The 22232-nt window shown below is 39.9% G+C and overlaps 1 protein-coding gene across 5 annotated transcripts in view; it reads left to right on the forward strand.

Moving 5' to 3' along the window:
• The window catches only part of ZNF438 (zinc finger protein 438), a 190963-nt gene that overhangs the window by 106229 nt on the left and 62502 nt on the right, over positions 1–22232 (forward strand). For 2 of the 5 annotated variants that reach the window (XM_079768609.1, XM_079768610.1), the window contains exon 4: positions 7450–7513. The exons of 2 other annotated variants lie outside the window; for them this stretch is intronic. The gene's annotated coding sequence lies outside the window, so the exon portion shown is untranslated. Of the gene's footprint in view, positions 1–4869; positions 4909–7449; positions 7514–22232 lie in introns of those variants that run through there. One more of the 5 variants, XM_079768612.1, reaches the window with a different exon arrangement.

A 22232-nucleotide genomic window follows, 5' to 3' on the forward strand; every position in this document is an offset into this window, starting at 1 on the left:
TAGAAAAACTGCTGAAATCTAAAGTGGTTACGGTCTTATATAGGCCGCACTGCTAGTCCAGGGGGCTTCTGAAGGCAAACTTATGAATTAGAATGTCACTTGAACTGATCAGTGACCAATTATTAAAGTACCTTTCATCAGGTCACAGAGTATGTCTCCCACAATTTACTTTCTTGAAAGTTAGCTATAATAAAAATTTTCAGGTTCTGTGGTTAACACTTAGATATTACTCTTCTTCTGTTGTATCTTAAATATGTCAAAGTATTTATAGATTTTTTTATTTTAACATTTCTTGCAAAATTTGTGAGCATTTTTCATTAAAGCTACTTGTCAGAAAATAAAGGTTGAACTCTGTAGCTATATGTGGTCCTAAATTTGTAGCTTAAAATTAAAAGGGCCTACCCCAACCTTTACTCTTTATAAGTATTCAAATATTCCTTTGGATGCCAGAAAATAAATTCATAGTGCTAGATATACAGCAAGATAACAATCTGGTTGCATATATGAAGTACTTATATATATGCAGTTGCAATTCCAGTGCCTTATTGCTTCATTTATCACAGGAAATGCCAGAGTTTTGAAATATTTTGTAAGAAAAGATACTCTACTTGCATCAATTCTCATAGGAATGACCAAGAATTTTATGCCAATTTAATCCTAAGTATTGAGGTTAGGATTCTACATGACATTTAATAGTATGATTTATTTTCTTTTTAAAAAAATATTTTTTATTAATTTCAGGGAGGAAGGCAGCGAGAGAGAGAGATAGAAACATCAATGATGAGACAGAATTATTGATTGGCTGCCTCCTGCACGCTCTCCACTGGGGATCGAGTCCGCAACCTGGGCATGTGCCCTTGACCGGAATTGAACCTGGGACCCTTGAGTCCGCAGGTCGACGCTCTATCCATTGAGCCAAACTGGCTAGGGCTTATTTTCTATCTTAAACTTCATAGGGCACAAAACAAGACCTTATCCTTTCATATTGCTTTTTATTTTTAAAGCATCTGAGTGGTGATAAAAATCTAAGCTTAAGAATGGTCAGATGATTTATGATATTTCATTTCTTTTTCAAAGCATTGGTGTGTCACCAGTAAGCCTATTAGAATTGTAGGTTTAAAGTTTCTCAATTTTAAAAAAGACCAGCTGCATAAACAAGTGTGTTAGCTTTGTAATTTAATTCTATGTGATTTTTTTTTAAATACTTCAAAGTACCAAAGGATGCATTTATCCTTAAGTCATAGATACTTTTTTATGTCACTGTGGTCTCAAACTTTCAAGTACACTTCACGGTATTCTTAAAATATTAATATGTTTTTATTGTGTTTTTTTAAAACCTCAAGATAGTTCTCCTTTTGTCTACCTAAATCTGCCTTTCTTCATGGGTTGACCACCAACAAAGGTGGAATATGGATAAACTGAATGAAAACTACTTAAAAAATTGGTATCCTGCATTCAAGGATGGATAATGTAATTATCCTTGAGAATGTGCCATAAGTACCTTAAAGCTATTTGCTCTTAAACTTTTAAATTTGGGATAATTTTAAATCCACATGCAGTTATAAGAAATAATATACATTTCATGTACCCTTTACAATTTTCCCCAAAACAAAGGCAACCAAAGCAAAAGTAAGCAAGTAGGACTACATCAAACTAAAAAACGTCTGCATAGCAAGGGAAACCATCAACAAAATGGAAAAGGCACCCATGGATGGGAGAAAATATTTGCAAATCACATATTCCAAAAGGAAATAATATCCAAAATAAACTCAATAGCAGAAATACAAATAACTCAATTTAAAAATGGGCAAATGACCTGAATAAGCGATTTTTGAAAGAAGACATACAAATGACCAATAGGCACATGAAACTAATAACTAATCATCAGCGAAATACAAATCAAAAGCACAGTGAGATATCACCTCACACCTATTAGGGTGGCTATTATAAAAAGACTAGTGATCCGGTGCACGAAATTCGTGCATAGGTGTATGTGGGGGGTGGGGGAGGGGTTCCCTCAGCCAAGCCTGCACCCTCTTCAATCAGGGACCCCTTGGGGGATGTCTGACTGCCAGTTTAGGCCTGACCCCTGTGGACATCCGGCAGTCGAACATCCCTCTCGCAATCTGGGACTGCTGGCTCCTAACCACTCACCTGCTTGCCTGCCTGATCACCCCCAACAGCCCTCCTTTGTTGGCCTGATCTCGTCCCCAACGGCCCTCCCCTGCTGGCCTGATCTCGCCCCCAACTGCCCTCTCCTGCTGACCTAATCTCACCTCCAATGGCCCTCCCCTGCCAGCCTGATCTCGCCCCCAACTGCCCACCTCTGCCAGCCTGATCTTGCCCCCAATGGCCCTCCCCTGCTGGCCTGATTGCTCCTAACTGCCTCTTCCTCGACCCCCACCAAAATGGCTTTGTCCGGAAGAAAGTAGGATATCCAGAAGATGGCCGGTCGACCCAGTCTAATTAGCATATTACCCTTTTATTAGTATAGATAGATTATATAGGATAGGATTGCTTAAATGGGGGGTAAAAGCTTTTTTCAGCAGGAGAAGATGCTCTTGGTAGACAAAAATACATAATCCCTATATATGGACTGATAGCCTGCCATATGCACTATACTGCCAAACTGGTCATTAAAAAATTGAACCACTTTCTTACACCTTACACCAAACAGCTGTTGCCCTTAAAACCCCTCCTCAGCCCCCACCTTAGGTTCTGCCTTCACAGTTTACTCAGATTAGGTTCTCATTGGTTGGTTTCTATGCCAGTCAGCATCTCCGGGCCTATCTCCGGGCGTGATCAGCGAGGCAGGGCTGATCAGCAGCCCCCGTGGCTGCTGGCGAGGCTTGGAGGGAAAAAAAGGCAAGGGCTGGCTCAACAGCTTCCATGGAGGCTGGGGATCAGACCCTGCTTCTCTCTCCAGGCCTCTCTCTGGGCCTGATCCGCAGCCCCCTCAGCAGTCAGTGCTGGGTCACCACGACGACCCAGCACTGACTGCAGGACTGACTTATGGTGTTCAGTTGTCCATTTGGTTGTTTTGGACGTTACAGACCCTGGCTCTTTATATATATAGACAAGATAACAAATGCTGGCAACAATGTGGATAAAAGGGAACCCTTGTACATGGTTTATGGGAATGCAAACTGGCACAGCCATTATGGAGAACTGTATGGGGATATCTCAAGATATTAAAAATAGAACTACTGTATGATCCAGCAATTCCACTCTGGGAATATATCCAAAGGAAATGAAACCATTATCTCATAGACGAATCTGTACTCCCATATTCATTGCAGCATTATTCACAATAGCCAAGATATGGAAACAACTTAAGTGTTTACCAAGAAATGAATTTATCAAGAAAATATGGCATATGCAACAGATTGATAATTTCAAAGGGAAGAGGGGATGGAGGTGGGGAGACATTAGCCAAAGAACTTATATGCATATAATGCATAACCCATGGGCACAGACAATAGTTTGGTGAAGGCCTGGGGAGGGGGCAGGAATAGGGGCGAGGGATCAGTGGGAGAAAAAAAGGGGGATGTTTGTAATACTTTCAACAATAAAGATAAATTTAAAAGAAGAAAATATGGTATATATGTAAATGGATATTATTCATCCTTTGAAAAAAGGAAACCCTGACATTTGTGGCAACATGGTTGAATCTGGAGGGCATTATGTTAAGTGAAATAAGCCATAGAGAGAAAGACAAATACTATATGGTATCACTTATACTGTGGAGTCTTTAAAAAAATAAAAACAAAAACAAAAAAACAACAACAGGTGAACTCATAGAAACAGAGTAGAAGGTAGAAAAGTGGTAAGATATGTACACATATAATACTTAAATAAAAAAAAAAAAAGGAAAAAAAGAAAAGTGGTTGCCAGAGGCTAGGATGTTGGGGAAATAAAGGTGCAAACTTAAAGTTATAAGATGAATAAGGTCTGAGGATCTAATGTATAACATGGTGACTATAGTTCAGTGATGGGCAACCTTTTGAGCTTGGTGTGTCAAACTTCACCAAAAAACTGAGCATAACTTGGGTAGTGTGGCACTTTGAGGAAAAAACATTATTTCGCAAATGTTTCATCCTCAGGAGCAGCAAATGTTTCATCCTCGGCATGCGGCCGCTGTGTCATCAGAAATGTCTACGCGTGTCAGTGCTGACACACGTGTCATAGGTTCGCCATCACTGCTATAGTTGATAACGCTGTACTGTATAATTAAAATTTCAAGAGATAGTAGAACTTAAATGTTCTCACCAAAAAGGAAAGGGAAGGGAATGGGAGGGGAAGGGAAGGGAAGGGGAAGGGAATGGGAGGGGAAGGAAAGGGAAGGGAAGGGGAAGAAAGGGGAGGGAAGGGAAAAGAAGGGAGGGGAGAGGAGGGGAGGGGAGGGGAAGGGAGGGGAGGGGAGGGGAAGAAATATGAGAAGGGAAAAGAAGAGGGTACATATGTGATGTGATGAGTATGTTAATTAACTTGATGGGGCATCCTTTCACAGTGTATACCACCTATATCTAATTATCACATTGTACACTTCATTTTATTTTAAACTTTATTGTTAAAAGTATTACATATGTCCTCTTTTTCCCCCATTGACCTCTCTCACCCTGTACCCCCACTCCACCCCAGGCCTTCACCACCCTATTGTCTATGTCCATGGGTTATGCATATACACACGAGTTCATTGATTGATCACCCCCCAACCCCTCCATCTTCCCTCTGAGGCTTGACAGTCTGTTCAATGCTTCTAAGTCTCTGGGTCTGTTTTCATTCATCAGTTTATGTTGTTCATTAGATTCCACATATGAATGAGATAATGTGATACTTATTTTTCTCTGACTGGCTTTTTTTTGCTTAGCATAATGCTCTCCAGGTCCATCCATGCTGTTGTAAATGGTAAGAGTTCTTTCTTTTTTAAGCTGTGTAATATCCCAATGTATAGATATACCACAGTTTTTTAATCCACTCATCTGCTGATGGGAACTTAGGCTGTTTCCAAATCTTAGCTATTGTAAATTGCGCTGCTGTGAACATAGGTGAGCATTTATCCTTTCTGATTGGTGTTTCTGATTTCTTAGGATATATTCCTAGAAGTGGGATAATTGGGTCAAATGGGAGTTCCATTTTTAGGTGTGTTTTTTTTCCATTTTTAGTTTTTTGAGGAAATTCCATACTGTTCTCCACAGTGGCTGCCCTAGTCTGCATTTCCACCAGAAGTGTACGAGGGTTCCCTTTTTCCCACATCCTCACCAACACTTTTCATTTGTTGATTTGTTGATGATAGCCATTCTGACAGGTGTGAGGTGGTACCTCATTGTTATTTTGATTTGGGAAAGCATGCTCTAGTATTGCAGTCAGTTAGCTCAAGTACTTATACATTGTACACTTTAAATATGTTACAGTTTTGTCAGTTATCCTTTAGTAAAGCTAAAAAAATAAACTCAAACATTCGTGATGATTTAAATTGTCTTTTTCCCCCAATTATAGTTGACATACAATATTGTATTAGTTTCAGGTGTACAACATAGTGATAAGATATTTATAACTTATGAAGTGATAACCACAATAAGTCTAGTACCCATCTCATACCATGCATTGCTATTAAAATACTAGAGGCCCAATGCATGAAATTCGTGCATAGGTAGGGTCCCTAGGCCTGGCCAGTGATCAGGGCCAATCTGTGGGGTGATCGGGGGGCCCCTGCTGATACCTGCCTTGGCCAGGCTGGTGCTGCCTGCTCCTGTGGGGCGATCAGGGGCCGGCACTGGCCTGCTCGCTGGCCAGTGCTGCCCCTCTCCACCCCCGATCACCCTGCCACTGCTGCCGCCAGGTCGCCTCCCTCTGTGAGTGAACTGGCAGGGCGATTGGCGGCCCCTGGTGGCACCCGCCTTGGCTGGCCTGGTGCCTGCGGGATGGAGGCAGCTCCTGCATTGAGCGTCTGCCCCCTGGTGGTCAGTGTGTGTCATAGTGACCGATCATTCTGCTGTTCGGTTGATTTGCATATTAGGCTTTTATTATATAGGATTATTGACTATACTAGAAGCCCGGAGCACGAAATTCGTGCACTGCTGGGGGTTGTCCCTCAGCCCAGCCTGTACCCTCTCCAATCTGGGACTCCTGGAGGGATGTCCGACTGCCCGTTTAGGCCCGATCCCACCGGGATCGGGCCTAAACGGGCAGTCGGACATCCCTCTCACAATCCAGGACTGCTGGCTCCCAACTGCTTGCCTGCCTGACTTCCTGATTGCCCCTAACCGCTTCTGCCTGCCAGCCTGATCACCCCTAACCACTCTGCTGCCAGCCTGGTTGATGCTTAACTGCTCCCCTGCCAGCCTGTTTGCCCCCAACTTCTCTCCTCTGCCGGCCTGGTCACCCCTAACTGCCCTCTCCTGCAGGGTTGATCACCTCCAACTGCCCTCCCTTGTAAGCCTGGTCCCTCACAACTGCCCTCCCTTGCAGGCCGGGTGCCTCCCAACTGCCCTCTCCTGCTGGCCATCTTGTGGTGGCCATCTTGTGTCCACATGGGGGCAGGATCTTTGACCACATGGGGGCAGCTATATTGTGTGTTGCAGTGATGGTCAATCTACATATTACTCTTTTATTAGATAGGATAGAGGCCTGGTGCACGGGTGGGGGCCAGCTGGTTTGCCCTGAAGGGTGTCCTAGATCAGGTGGGGGTTCCCTTGAGGCGTGGGGCGGCCTGAGCGAGGGGCCTGTGATGGTTTGCAGGCCGGCCACGCCCCCTGGCGACCCAAGCGGAGGCCCTGGTATCTGGAATTTATTTTCCTTCTACAATTGAAACTTTGTAGCCTGGAGCGGAGCCAAGCCTGCTGCTCCCTCCGGGGCGGCAGCCATCTCTGTGGCAGTTAATTCACCTACAATTGAAACTTTGTAGCCTTAAGCGGGTGAGCCCGGCCAGGGTGTGCGGAAAGCTTTGCTTCCCCTGTTGCCGCAGGCAACCCTGGCCTGCTCTCTCAAGCTCCATTCTGCCGCCATTTGTTTGAATTTGTTTACCTTCTATAATTGAAACTTTGTAGCTTGAGTGGAGGCTTAGGCCTGCAACAGCTATCAGAAAGCTTGGCTTGCTCTGTTACCTGGGAAACCTGTCTCTCTGTGGCTGTAGCCCTCTTGGATGGGGTTAATTTGCATACCCGCCCTGATTGGCTGGTGGGCGTGGCTTAGCTGGTGGGCGTGGTTTGTGTAGCGGAGTGATGGTTAATTTGCATATTACCATTTTATTAGAGAGGATTCTCTATGTTGTACATTATATCCATGACTATTTTTATACCTGGCAATCTGTACATCTTAATCCCTTCCCCTTTTTCACTTATCCCTAACCCCCTTCTCAACTGATAATCATCAAAATATTCTCTGTATCTATTACTTTGTTTCTGTTTTGTTTGTTTATATATTTTGTTTTTTATATTCCACATACAGGTGAAATCACATGGTGTTTTTCTTAGCATAATACCCTCTATGTCCATCCATGTTGTTGCAAATGGTAAGATTTCATTCTTTTTATGGCCTAGTAATATTCCATTGTGTGTGTATATATATGTGTGTGTATGCATGTGTATACATATATACACATGCATACACACACATATATATTTCTAGTCATGTATTGATGGATGCTTAGGTTGCTTCCATATATTGGCTATTGTAAATAATGCTTCAATAAACATAGGGGTGTATATGTCTTTTCAAATTATTATTTTGGATTTCTTTGAATATATACCCAGAAGTGGAATTGTTGGGTCATAAGATAGTTCTATTTTTAGTTTTTAGAAGAACTTCTATACTGTTTTCAATACTAGCGGCACCAATTTGTATTCTTACCAACAGTGCACAAGGGTTCCCTTTTCTCCATATCCATGACAATACTTGTTTATTGACTTGTTGATGATAGACATCTGACAGATGTGAGGTGATACCTCATTGTGGTTTTAATTTGCATCTCCCTGATGATGAGTGATGTTGAGCATCTTTTCATATGTCTATTGAAAGAATCTTCTGGTGCTTAACATGATATCTTACATCTTATTAATCATAGAAGATCTTTATTTCTCTAGCAAGACTTCTCAACCAGCTTTTTAAGGACAAGACCTATATCTATCTATGTTAGCTGCTGTGAGTGTACCCTGCTGGTATTCACAAAGTAAATGATAAAAAAAGTGCTATATATTGATACTGTGGGACAAGTTTTATTTACTCATGTCTAGGTAAGTACACTGTGAGTAAGAATAAATGGGTCTGCCATATAGTAAACATGAAGATGGTTTGAAAAATCTTTTTGCATCCCTATTGTTATCACTGCTGTCTATATGTACCAGTGTTGTATTGGTATATTGTGATGTGGAAGAAGGCATGATGGACAAGCATGACATATATATTTTTAGATTGAAGCTTGTATTCCATAGTGGTTACCATGAGTGCAAAAGCCACAGCTCCTTTTAAATACCTTTGTTGTGATTTCACTCATATGTATATGCGGAATCTACTGAACAAAATAAACTGATGAATAAAATAGATCCAGAAACATAGAAGCATGGAACAGACTGAAGGATCTCAGAGGGAAGAGGGGCAGGAAGAGATTAACCAAAGAACTTATATGCATATATGCATAACCTATGGACACAGACAATAGTGCAGTGAAGGCCTGGGGCGGGGGGAGCCAGCACTGGGTGGAGGGGGTCGGTCAATGGGAAAGAAAGAGGGACATTTGTAATACTTCCAACAATAAATTTTAAAAAATAATAAAATACCTTTGTTGTACTTAACTTTTCCTCACTTAGGTAGATTATATAGTTAGTGTCATTGATTTGGAATGGAAAGTACCCTCCTATTATTAACACTGCCTCTTATAAGTTTCAAAATGATTAACCATGGAATATTAAGAAGTAAAATTCTTTTATTACTTTCATTAAGAGGACATTTTGAGATAGGGTCAGGGTGAAAATGAAGAGTGACTAGTAATGTCAACTAGGAAAATAAAATTAAATAAAAAATATTTTCTGGGATTTACCATATTAAGTATTAGGTTTGGAATTTGGGACCAAAGTAAAGCATATCTTTGGATTTGCAGTTTTATATAACTCAGTAATCATTATTTAAGTCATATTCACATGCGTTTACTTTGAGAAATCTTAGTACTTTACTGAAGAGGTAAACTTTGGTATTGTACAGTAGAATAAGGCAAATTATCTTTATGGATTTTGCTTAAGATTTCAAATACTGTGTCATTTTTCCAATAAATGTACCTTTCATAATATATAAAGAATATTTTTTTGTGTTTTTCTCTTACGTTTAAAAATTCAGTTATCTTTTCTAAGCATGTTTAAGAAAATCAATTAATTTTATCTTATAGATTCTGAGGGAAATAACCACAAACTTCACACAAGAATAATGAAGAGATTTTATTAGATAACTTTCACACATTGGTGTTGTTATAATTTCCAGATTTGCCTCATAAGGCCTACTTTTAAAAATCTGCAATGGATACTACTTCCTAAAGTGTATATCATAAATGAATTTTCTTAATCATAAAATGATATGGTTTTCCTTTTATTTTTTAAAAAATTTCTTTATTGATTAAGGCAGGCGTCCTCAAACTACGGCCTGAGGGCCACATGCGGGTGTTGTTGCCGTTTTGTTTTTTTACTTCAAAATAAGATATGTGCAGTGTGCAAGGGAATTTGTTCATAGTTTTTTTTAAACTATAGTCTGGCATTCCAATGGTCTGAGGGACAGTGAACTGGCCCCCTGTTTAAAAAGTTTGAGAACCCCTGGATTAAGGTATTACATATGTGTCCTTATTCCCCCATTATACCCCCAACCCCCTCACTCATGCCCTCACCCCCCCTGTTGTCTGTGTCCTTTGGTTAGGCTTATATGCATGCATACAAGTCCTTTGGTTGATCTCTCCCCTTTACCCCCACCCTCCCCTTCCTTTCCTCTGAGGTTTGACAGTCTGATCAATGTTTCTCTGTCTCTGGATCTGTTTTTGTTCATCAGTTTATGTTGTTCATTATATTCCATAAATGAGTGAGATCATGTGATATTTATCTTTCTCTGCCTGGCTTATTTCACTTAGCATAATGCTCTCTAGTTCCATCCATGCTGTTGCAAATGGTAAGAACTCCATTTTTAACACAGTGTACTATTCCATTGTGTAGATGTACCACAGTTTTTTAATCCACTCATCTGCTGATGGGCACTTAGGCTGTTTACAAATCTTAGCTATGAAGAATTGTGCTGCTATGAACATGGGGTGCATATATCCTTCCTGATTGATGTTTCTAGTTTCTTGGGATATATTCCTAGAAGTGGGATCACTGGGTCAAATGGCAGTTTCATTTTTAGTTTTTTGAGGAAACTCCATACTGTTCTCCACAGTGGCTGCACCAGTTTGCATTCCCACCAGCAGTGCATGAGGATTCCTTTTTCTCCACATCCTCGCCAACACTTGTCCTTTGTTGATGATAGCCATTCTGACAGGTGTGAAATGGTACCGCATTGTAGTTTTGATTTTCATCTCTCGGATAATTAGTGACTTTGAGCATGTTTTCATATGTCTCTTGGCCTTCCTTCTGTCTTCTTTCGAAAAGTATCTATTTAGATCCGTTGCCAATTTTTTTATTGGGTTGTTTATCTTCCTTTTGTTAAGTTGTATGATTTCCCTGTAAATGTTGGAGATTAAACCCTTATCGGTGATAACATTGGCAAATATGTTCTCCCATGCAGTGGGCTTTCTTGTTGTTTTATTGATGGTTTCTTTTGCTATGCAAAAGCTTTTTATTTTGATGTAGACTTATTTATTTTCTCTTTAGTTTCCATTGCCCTAGGAGCAGTATCAGTGAAGAAATTGCTTCAGCATATGTCTAACATTTTGTTGCCTATGGATTCCTCTAGTATTTTTATGGTTTCTCATCTTATGTTTAAGTCCTTTATCCATTTTGAGTTTATTTTTGTGTTTGGTGTAAGTAGGTGGTCTAATTTCATTTTTTTGCATGTCTCTGTCCAATTTTCCCAACACCATTTTTTAAAGAGACTGTCTTGACTCCATTGTATGTGCATGCCTCCTTTGTCGGATATTAATTGAATGTAGTGGCTTGGGTCGATTTCTGTGTTCTCTGTTGTATTCCATTGATCTATATGTCTGTTCTTGTGCCAGTACCAGGCAGTTTTGAGAACAGTGGCTTTGTAATACAGCTTGATATCTGTTATTGAGATCCCACCTAGTTTGTTCTTCTTTCTCAGGATTGCTGCAGTTATTTAGGGTCTTTTTTTATTCCAGATGAATTTTTGGAAAGTTTTTTCTAGGTCTGTGAAATATGCCGTTGGTATTTTAATGGGGAGTACATTGAATCTATAGATTGTTTTGGGTAGTGTGGATATTTTGATGATGTTGATTCTACCAATCCATAAACACGGTATGTTCTTCCATTTTTTTATGTCTTCCTCTATCTCTTTTTTCAGTGTCCTGTAGTTTTCCGTGTATAGGTCTTTTACCTCCTTAGTTAAGTTGTTCCTAGGTATCTTAATTTTTTTGGTGCGATGGTAAATGGGATTGCTTTTTTAGTCTCTCCTTCTGTAAGTTCATTATTGGTGTATAGAAATGCCATAGATTTCTGGGCATTAATTTTGTATCCTACTACATTGCCAAATTCATTTATTAAGTCTAATAATTTTTTGATAGAGTCTTTCAGGTTTTCTATGTACAGTATCATGTCATCTGCAAATAAGGACAGTTTCACTTCTTTGTTTCCAATGTGAATGCCTTTTATTTCTTCTTCTTGTCTGATTGCAATGGCTAGTACTTCCAGTACTAAGTTGAATAGGAGTGGTAAGAGTGGGAATCCCTGTCTTGTTCATATTCTTAGGGGAAATGGTTTTAGTTTTTGCCCATTGAGTATGATGTTGGCTGTGGGTTAGTCATATATGGCTTTTATTATGTTGAGGTATGATCCTTCTATTCCCACCTTGCTGAGAGTTTTTATCAAGAAAGGGTGTTGGATTTTGTCAAATGCTTTTTCTGCATCAATTGATATGACTGTGATTTTTATCTCTCAATATGTTTTTGTGATGTATCACATTTATTGATTTGTGGATATTGTACCATCCTTGCATTTCTGGGATAAATCCTACTTGGTCATGGTGTATGATCTTTCTGATGAACAACAAGAGATAAGGAAGGCCACTTCATAATACTAAAAGGATAGATACAAGAGGATATAACCCTGATAAACATGTATGCACCCAATGCAGGAGCACCCAAATACATAAAAAACTCCTGGAAGATATCAAGGAAGAGATCAACAACAATACAGTCATAGTAGGGAACTTTAATACACCACTGACATCACTGGATAAATCCTCTAGACAAAAAATCAGCAAAGACATAGCAATCCTAAATGACTCACTAGATCAGATGGACTTAAATGACATCTTCAGAACATTTCACCCTCAAAGCCACAGAATATATATTCTTCTCAAGTGCACATGGGACATTTTCAAAATGAGACCACATATTGGGTCACAAGCAAAGTGTACCCAAATTCAGAAGATTGCAATCATATCAAGCATTTTTTCAGACCACAATATCATAATATTACAAGTAAACTACAATAAAAACAATCCAAAGAATTCAAACACTTGGAAGTTGAATAGCATGCTATTAAACAATGATTGGGTTACCAAAGAGATCAAAGAAGAAATTAAAAACATCCTGGAAACTAATGACAATAATCCAAAATCTATGGGACACTATGAATGCAGTCTTGAGAGGGAAGTTTATATACAGGCCTACCTCAAAAAAAACAAGAAAAAATGTAATAAATCATCTAACTCTACAACTCAAAGAATTAGAAAGAGAGCAACAAGAAAAGCCCAGAGTGAGCAGAAGGAAGGAGCTAATAAAGATCAGAGCAGAAATGAATGACATAGAGACCAAAAAAACAATACAAAAGATCAATGAAACCAAGAGCTGGTTCTTTGAAAGGATAAACAAGAACCTCTAGCCAGGCCCACCAAGAAGCAAAGAGAGAGGACCCAAATAAACAAAATCAGAAATGAAAGAGGTGAAATAACAACAGACTCCACAGAAATACAAAGGATTGTTAAAAAATACTATAGACAACTATTCTAACAAACTAGACAACCTGGAGGAAATGGACATATTCCTAGAAAAATACAACCTTCCAAAACTCAATCAGGAAGATTCTAAAAATCTTAATAGGCCGATAACTATGATAGAAATTGAAGCTGTCATCAAAAAGCTTCCAGCAAACAAAAGCCTGGGGCCAGACAGCTTCACAGGGGAGTTTTACCAAACATTCAAAGAAGAAATAAAACCTATCTTCCTCAGACTATTCCAAAAAATTAAAGAGGAAAGAACACTTCCAAGCTCATTCTATGAAGCCAGCATCACCCTAATACAAAAACCAGATAATGACAACACAATGAAAGAGAATTACAGGTCACTATCCCTCATGAACATAGATGGTTTTTCTTTTAGAAAGTGCTTGGGTGAACTAAATTTCAGTAGTATTTTTCTGAAATAGCATTTTCATATTTCACTATGTATCTGTATTCATTTTTTGTTTGTTTGTTTGTTTTGTTAATCCTCACTCAAGGATATTTTTCCATTGATTTTTTTTTTTTTTTAAGGAGAGTGGAAGGGATGGGGAGAGACATCAATTTGAGAGAGACATATTGATTGATTGCCTCCACACAAGTCCCGACCAGGGCTGTGGATCCAGCCTGCAACTGAGGTATGTGTACTTGACCAGAATTGAACCCAGGACCCTTTAGTCCGCAGGCTGATGCTCTATCCACTGAGATAAACCAGCTAGGGCTGTATTCATTTTTTATTTGCAGGGTGCTTTGCCATTATCTATTTATAGCATACCAATGTGATAGATAGGAATTTATTCAAAAAAATGTGGAATGACTATATTTATTTCTTACTTAGATTTCATCAGGATAGTTGTGTTTAAGAACAAATTAAATTTTAAAATAAATAAATAAATAAATAAATAAATAAATAAATAGGGCTGTGTGGCAGGCCTCAGATCACATAAGTAGGAAATTTCTTCAAAACAATAAAGGCCATAAAGAAACATTAAGCTATACTCAGCTAAAAATTAGTAAATATGTTAATAATTTTAGACTATTACAAATATGTTATATGCTTTCCTGATATATATGATGTATAAATATATAACATATTCTACTTATATGATACATTAAATATCTCTATAATAGAGGAATATGCAAATTAGTTGGGACGCCATAACATCACGACCAAACATCAGGGACCTGAGGCTGCATGGCGCCTGGCCAGGGCAAGGGACCTCAGGCAGCGCCCCCCGCCCCATGGGGCTTGACAGTGGACTTCAGGCCACACACCCCCACCCCAGCTCCGGACCAGGAGACCTCAGGCCGCTCCTTCCACCCCGGTGCCTGGCCAGGGGACCTCAAGCTGCACCCCTTGCCTGGTGGGGCTTGATGGGGCACCTCAGGCCGTCCCCCGCCCCCAGGGCTTATTGGGGACCTCAGGCTGCGGCCCTCACCTGGCAGGGATTGATAGGGGACCTCAGGCTGCACCCCCATCCCCAGCACTGGACCTCAGGCTGCGCCCCCTGCTGGCGGGGCTTGATAGGGACCTCAGGCCACAGCCCCTGCCTGTCAGGGCTTGACAGGGGACCTCAGGCCATAACCTCCTGTCCCAGTGCGGGGCCAGGGGACCTCAGGCCACGCCCCCCTCCCGGCAGGGCTTGACAGGGACCTGAGACTGCGCCCCCCACCCTGCGCTGGGCTGGGGGACCTGAGGCTTCACCCCCCACCCAGAGAGGCTTGACAGGGGTGGGGCTGTTCAGGTCTGGGTCTCACCCAATGGGGTTGGGGCTAGCCGGGTCTGGGTCTCCTGCATTTTCGAAGCGTGTGTGGGTGGTGGGCGGGGACTTGACTCTAGGTCCCGTGGCACACCCCAGACTCTGACAGGAGGGAGATTTTCATATACATTTTACTAATTTTCTTTCATCTCTGACACTTCTATTATAGAGAAAGGGCAAATAGCAATATTAAAATATTTCCTCTAATTAATTCCCTTTTGATGTGCATGAATTTCGTGCACCTGGCCACTCATATATTTTTATAACGATATTTAAAATGAAGTTTCCAAATATTGTAAAATATAATTATAAATATTATATAATTATATACATATTAGGGGCTCAATGCATGAATTCGTGCACCTAGAAAGGAACTGTGGGCCGCAAGGCAGCAGTGGGCATGGGGGCGGGTCTCGGCCCATCCTCCACACCCCTGCCTGGCCTCTCCCACTGCGGTCTCTGGTCCTCTGTCTGCCACCAGACCTGCTCCTGCCACTACTCGCACACGCTGATGGCTCTGGCCCTGCTAGCACCCGCTGATGGTGCAGAGCAATTGGGGCCAATGCCCGCAGCAGGTGTGAGCGCTGGCTGCTGGCCCCGATCGCCCCTCAGGAGCAGGACAAAGCAGAGAAGCTCTGAGGGGCGATCGGGGCCAGCAGCTGCTGCTCGCACCTACTGACAACACTCAGCAATCGGGGTTGGTGCTGGGTGCTGGCAGCAGGTGCGAATGGGGCTGGTGCTGGCAGCAGGTGCGAGTGCTGGGCAGGACCATGGTGTGTGGGAGCAAAGAATTTTTCAGTAACCACTAGAGGCTTGCCCTGATGACTGCAACTGGCACCCCACCTTGGTCTGGTGCCCCCGCCCACCTGCTCCACCATCCCACCACAGCCGATGTCCACCATGTTCCGCACTCTACCACCTGCTGCCAACGCGCTCCATGTTCCACATGCACCCCCTGGTGGTTAGCGCACGTCATAACAACTGATTGTTTGGTTGTTCCACCGTTTGTTCTATTTGCATATTGGGGTTTTATATATATAGATACTAAAATATGGATAAGACAAATAATTATGTCAGTACCACTAAAAACTGAGATTTTCAGTATAAAAGCCAAAAGCAGTATAAATATAAAATTAAACAGGTCTGTGTTGAGGTCAGGCATTCTGCATTTCTATCCAGAACCCAAGGAAAGCTGAGGCTGCTAGGCCAATGACTGCCAAACATAGTACAGGATTATGCAATTTATAGGTAGCAAATATTTTGAGAAAGCAAAAAAGAAAAAAAAAATGGGGTAAATCAGACTTTTAAAAATATACTTGCCAGATGAATTTTACTCTGAGAGTCTTTTTTTGTCCTAGTTTACGTCCTCAGTGTTTCGTTATAATGTACTTGATCATGTGCCATTTTTAAGTTTCCTCATTTTGATATTAAGTAATACTAATAGATTCTGAACTAATTTTCTGGCAAATAACTACCTTCCACTGAGGAATAACAGGAATGAATTCAGTTTTAGTAACTCTTATTTCCTTTACTAGCCTAAGTCTTTAAATGTCAAGTTCTTCAAAGAGATTTTTATTCTGAAGTTAATTTAGAGCGATAGTGTTTTATTATAATTTCTAAAAGCCACTTTGTCCATTTAAGATTATACTGAAATTGCCCTAACCAGTTTGGCTCAGTGGATAGAGCATCAGCCTGCAGACTGAAGGGTCCCAGGTTCGATTCCAGTCAAGGGCATGTACCTTGGTTGCAGGTACATCCCCAGTAGGAGGTGTGCAGGAAGCAGCTGATTGATGTTTCTCTCTCATCGATGTTTCTAACTCTCTATCTCTCTCCCTTCCTCTCTGTAAAAAACCAATAAAATATATATTTTTTTAAATAGTAAGATTATACTGAAATAAATTTTTATCTGTACCCTATTTTTTTTTTCAAATGACCCTTTAGTTATTGGGCATCCACTTGGATTTGGACTGTCAACACACAGAACCGAGTGTCAGGTGAAGACCTGGCAACGAAAATAGATTATACAAATGGTTTGCCATTTTATTGCTAATGTACCAGTAATAGACAAACATTACAAATCTACAAATGCCATTTGGATAAGCAAAGTTGTAGGCAAATTTAGGAGAATCAAGAGTGTCATTTAAAGAAACTCATAGTGACCTGCCTTTCGCAATCCTGTTATGGGGAATTTTCACTAATGTTTGTTCTCATGAGCCAGCACACACAGGAGAGACTATTGTTCCTGATTTTTCCATGAGAACACTGAGGCTTGTAGCCATTTCAATCAAGTTTCCATTTTTATTATTGCCAATATAGGCTCAGTCTAAGGATTGATAACCATTAACTGTATTACATTGTTTTCCATGTGTGCTTATTTGTATTGTGTGTTTTAATTTCTGAGAGTTGCCATTTGAAATAGGACTTTATAAACACAATGGAGAAATGTTTGAGGTTCGAGGCAGTTGTAGTTAAGAGCAGAACCCAGTCCTGGCCGGTGTTGCTAAGGGGTTAGAGTGTCAGCCCACACACCAAAGGGTCAAGGGTTCGATTCCCAGTAAAGGGCATGTACCTGGGTTTCAGGTTTGCTCCCTGCCCCAGTCTAGACCGAGAGCAGGAGGCAACCTGTTGATGTGTCTCTCACATTGATGCTTCTTTCTCTCTCTCCCCCTCCCTCCCTCTCTCCCTTCCACTTTCTCTGAAAAAGCAACGGGAAAATATCCTTGGGTAAGGATTATTAACAAACAAACAAAAGAGCAGAACCCAGTGCCTGTCCTCAGCCTCATCTCCACTATTTACTAGCACTGTGAGGTTGGTTAAATTACTTAATCTCTCTGTACCTAGTGCCTTATACATAAAATGGTGATCATAAAACACTCATCCCCAGGTTGTGGTAAGAAATAAATTAGCGCACACAAAATGCTTAGAACACTGTTTACAGTATAGTAAGCTCAAAATAAATGTTAGTTTATAAATGCTCCTGTTGTTATACCAATAAAATAGCTCCCCAGTTCCCGCCTGAAAATTAAGATGTTATAAGTCAGTTTGGGTTGTTGTTTGTGGATTTTGTTTGCCATTTGGGCTTAATGATGTTTACTAAAGAGTTGGTTTGTCAGGAAATAGCAAACTCTGACTCTCAGGCCAAATTGGGCCTGTTTTTACATGGTTTGCAAGTTAAGAATGGTTTTTACATTTCTGAATTATTGGGGTGGGGGGGGGTAGGAATCCAAAGAGGATAATATTTTGTGACACATAAAAATTACATAAAATTCAAATTTTAGTATCCATAAATAAAAATATTTTATTGGTTCATAGCCACATCTTGTTCATATGTCTGATAATGTTGTTTTAAGTAGTACATCTACAAGGTAAAATATTCAAAATATTTACAAAAGAGTATACAGTGGAAAGTTTCTCCCCTATAAATGTGCCTACTAATTCATCTCTTTCCAGAGGCAGCCATCCTTAACAGTTTCTTATCCTTCGAAATTGTCATTTTATTTTTATATTACTTTAGTTAGACTGAATTAATACCCTTCCCAGTCATTTATAGGGAAACTGAGTGCTTAGTGAATTTATAGCAACAATGAGTCTTGAAGATTATATACCAAAATGAGAAAAGATTTCCCAATAATTATATTTCAGTTTTGGATTTCATGCTGTGTGATTATTAGAGGATATAATCTGTAGGTGCACAATCTGCCAGAGTTTTAGATACTCAAAATGTAACTGAATGTTCCCAGAAGAAGCCCCACAAGGCCCTGCATGCCCCAGGGCAATGCCTCCTACCCATCCTCATGCTTATCTGCTTGTCTCAAAAGTCATGGGTCTGTATAAATGGCTTTGCTGCTTTAATCTCAAAGCTAATTAAAGGGTTTACAGCCAATCTCTGACATGCGTACAGTTGTTTTAATCTGGAACTACTTGGGTTAATTTTATTCCCTCAACTCAACTTTGATAGTGCCAGAGCCTGGGGAGTAGGGTTGAATAAGGGTGACTGGAGTGGCAGTGCATGAAGTGGGCAGGATGGGGGGTACTCACCCCTGCAGAGCCAACTTGCAGCTAAGGAGATTTTATTTATTGAAGTCCTTTCCCTGTAACACTGGGTCTTTTGTCAGTTGCTAGTATTAGAGTAGCCTGAACAAAGATTACCTAGAAACCCCCTGCCTCTATGATACACTCAATAGAGAACATAGGATGGCTTGTGTTTGGGGAAATTGAAAGTGCTATGTTGATAGCCTATGGCCTGAGAAGCCTTAAGCTGATAGTTCCTGTTTATAGGCAGTATTTATTTTGTACAAATTATGTTCCTCAAAAACATACACAAAAGTACATACAGACAAGAGAAAACATGCTCAAAGTCACTAATCATCCGAGAGATGCAAATCAAAATGACAATGAGTTACCATCTCACACCTGTCAAATGGCTATCAACAAATCAACAAATGACAAGTGCTGGCGAGGATATGGAGAAAAAGGAACCCTTGTGGACTGCTGGTGGGAATGCAGACTGGTTCAGCCACTGTGGAGAACAGTATGGAGTTTCCTCAAAAAACTAAAAATGGAACTCCCATTTGACTCAGTGATCCCAGTTCTAGGAATATATCCCAAGAAACTAGAAACACCAATCGGAAAGTATATATGCACCCCTATATTCATAGCAGCAAAATTCACCATAGATAAGATTTGTAAACAGCCTAAGTTCCCATCAGCCGATGAGTGGATTAGAAAACTGTGGTACATCTACACAATGGAATACTACACTGCGGTAAAAAGGAAGGAACTCCTACCATTTGCAACAGCATGGATGGACCTGGAGAGCATTATACTAAGCGAAATAAGGCAGTCAGAGAAAGATAAATATCACATGATCTCACTCATTTGTGAAATATAATGAACAACATAAACTGATGAACAAAAAGAGATCAAGAGACAGAGAAGCATTGATCAGACCATCAAACCTTAGAGGGAAGGCAGGGGAGGGTGGGGGTAAGGGGGAGAGATCAACCAAAGGACTTGTATGCATGCATATAAACCTAACCAATGGACACAGACACTAGGGGGGTGAGGGCATGAGCTGGGGGGTGGAGGGGGTAGTAGGGGATAAGTACACATATGTAATACCGTAATCAATAAAGAAAATAAATAAATAGGAAAAAATTTTTAAAAAATATAAACAAAAGTTAAGTGTGTAATGCTAGATAAGAAGATATTCTATCACCTAGTAAAACATTATACAATAGCTTAATGGGTCATTTCTTTTGACATAGATATATGTCTAGTATGAATATTGTATATTTTGTAAATATTTAAAAAATTTTTTTCACAGTTGAACACATATATGTCTTGCTAAAGTTCAGTGTCCTTCCAATAAAGGTTAAAGATTTACCCACTTAAAATATCCTGAATCACCCTAGCTGGGGTTTCTCAGTGGTTAGAGCATCAGCCTGCATACTGCAGGGTTGTGAATTCGATTCTGGTCAAGGGCATGAACTCTGTTGCAGGCTCGATCCCTGCCCCCAGTGAGGGCATGCGGGAGGCAACCAATTGATGTGTCTCTCTCACATAGATATTTCTCTCTCTCTTTTCTCCCCCTCTCTTATACTCTGTGGAAATCAATGGAAAAAATATTTTGGGGTAAGAATTAAAAAAAAAAAATCCTGAACGATTGTCCTTTTTGCCTAAAATTATGTTTACAAGACCCATGCTTCTTATTACTAGTAAAATCACATTTGCTTTTTTAAAATTGTTGTAAAAAAAACACATAACATAAAATTTATCATTCTATTTTTAAATTCAGTAGTGTTAAATATATTCACATTGTTGTGCAACCCATCTCTAGAACTTTTTCATCTTATAAAACTGGAACTCTATACCCATTAAACAACAAATTCACAGTTCTCCCTCCCTGCAGCCCCTGGCAGCCACCATTCTATTTTCTGTTTCTCTGAATTTGACTACTTAGATACATCATATAAGAAGAATCAAATAGTACTTGTCTTTGTATGACTGGATTATTTTACATAGCATAATATCTTCAAGGTTCATCTATGTTGCAGCATGTGTTAACTTCTCTCCTTTTAAAGCTGAATAACATTCCATTGTATATGTACACCACATTTTATTTACCCATTTATCTGTTGATAAACACTTGGTTGCTTCTTGGTTATTGTGAATAATGCTGTTATGAACATGGTTGTGCATATATATCTTTAAGATTTTTCTTTCATTTCTTTTGGTTCTATACCCAGATAGAATCACTGAATCATACAAATTCTATTTTTAATTTTTTTGAAGAGCCACCCACCATACTGTTTTCCTTTTTTTTTTTTCATCACCATGTGTCCTCTCTATGTCCTCTTCCACCTCTACCCCCACAAACACCACACTGTTGTTCATGTCCATGAGTTCTCTCTCTTTTTTTTCTATTTTGCTTAACCCCTCCCTCCCCTCCCCCTGCCCCACCAACCCCCAAGTTGTCTGCCTGCTCTCTATCTATGAGTCTGTCTCTATTTTACTTGGTAGTTCAGTTTGTTCATTAAATTCCATATATGGGTGAAATCATATGGTACTTGTCTTTTTCTGACTGGCTTAGTTCACTTAGCATAATGTTCTTCAGGTCCATCCATGCTGTCACAAAGGGTGAAATTTTCTTTCTCTCTGTTTTTTTTGTTTTTTTTTTTACAACAGAGTAGTATTCCATTGTGTAAATGTACCACAGCTTCTCTTTCACTCATCTATTGATGAACACTAAGTTTTGCACAGGAAAGGAAACCATCAACAAAATGAAAAGACAAACCATTGAATGGGAGAACATATTCACCAGTGATACATATGATGAGTGGATATCTCCAATATTTATAAATAACTTATAAAATTCAACACCAAAAACAAACAATCCAGTTTAAAAAGGGCAAAAGACCTGAATGGTCACTTCTCCAAAAAGGACGTATAGATGGCCAATAGACATATGAAAGGATAGTCGACATCACTAATCATCAGAGAAATACAAATTAAAGCCACAATGATATATCACTTCACACGTGTCAGAAAAATTATGATAAGAAACACATACAATAAAATGTATCATCCTATTTTTAAATTCAGTAGTATTAAATATATTCACATTGTTGTGCAACCCATCGTCAATAAATCAACAAACAACAAGTATTGGCGAGGATGTGAGAGAAAAGGGAACCCTTATGCACTATTGGTGGGAATGCAAATTGGTGCAGCCATTGTGGAAAGCAGTATGGAGTTATCTCAAAAAATTAAAAATGGAACTGCCTTATGACCCAGTGATTCCTCTCTGGGAATTTATCTGAAGAA

The sequence above is a fragment of the Cnephaeus nilssonii genome, assembly GCF_951640355.1.
Source record: "Cnephaeus nilssonii genome assembly, chromosome: 4".
NCBI lineage: Eukaryota > Metazoa > Chordata > Mammalia > Chiroptera > Vespertilionidae > Cnephaeus > Cnephaeus nilssonii.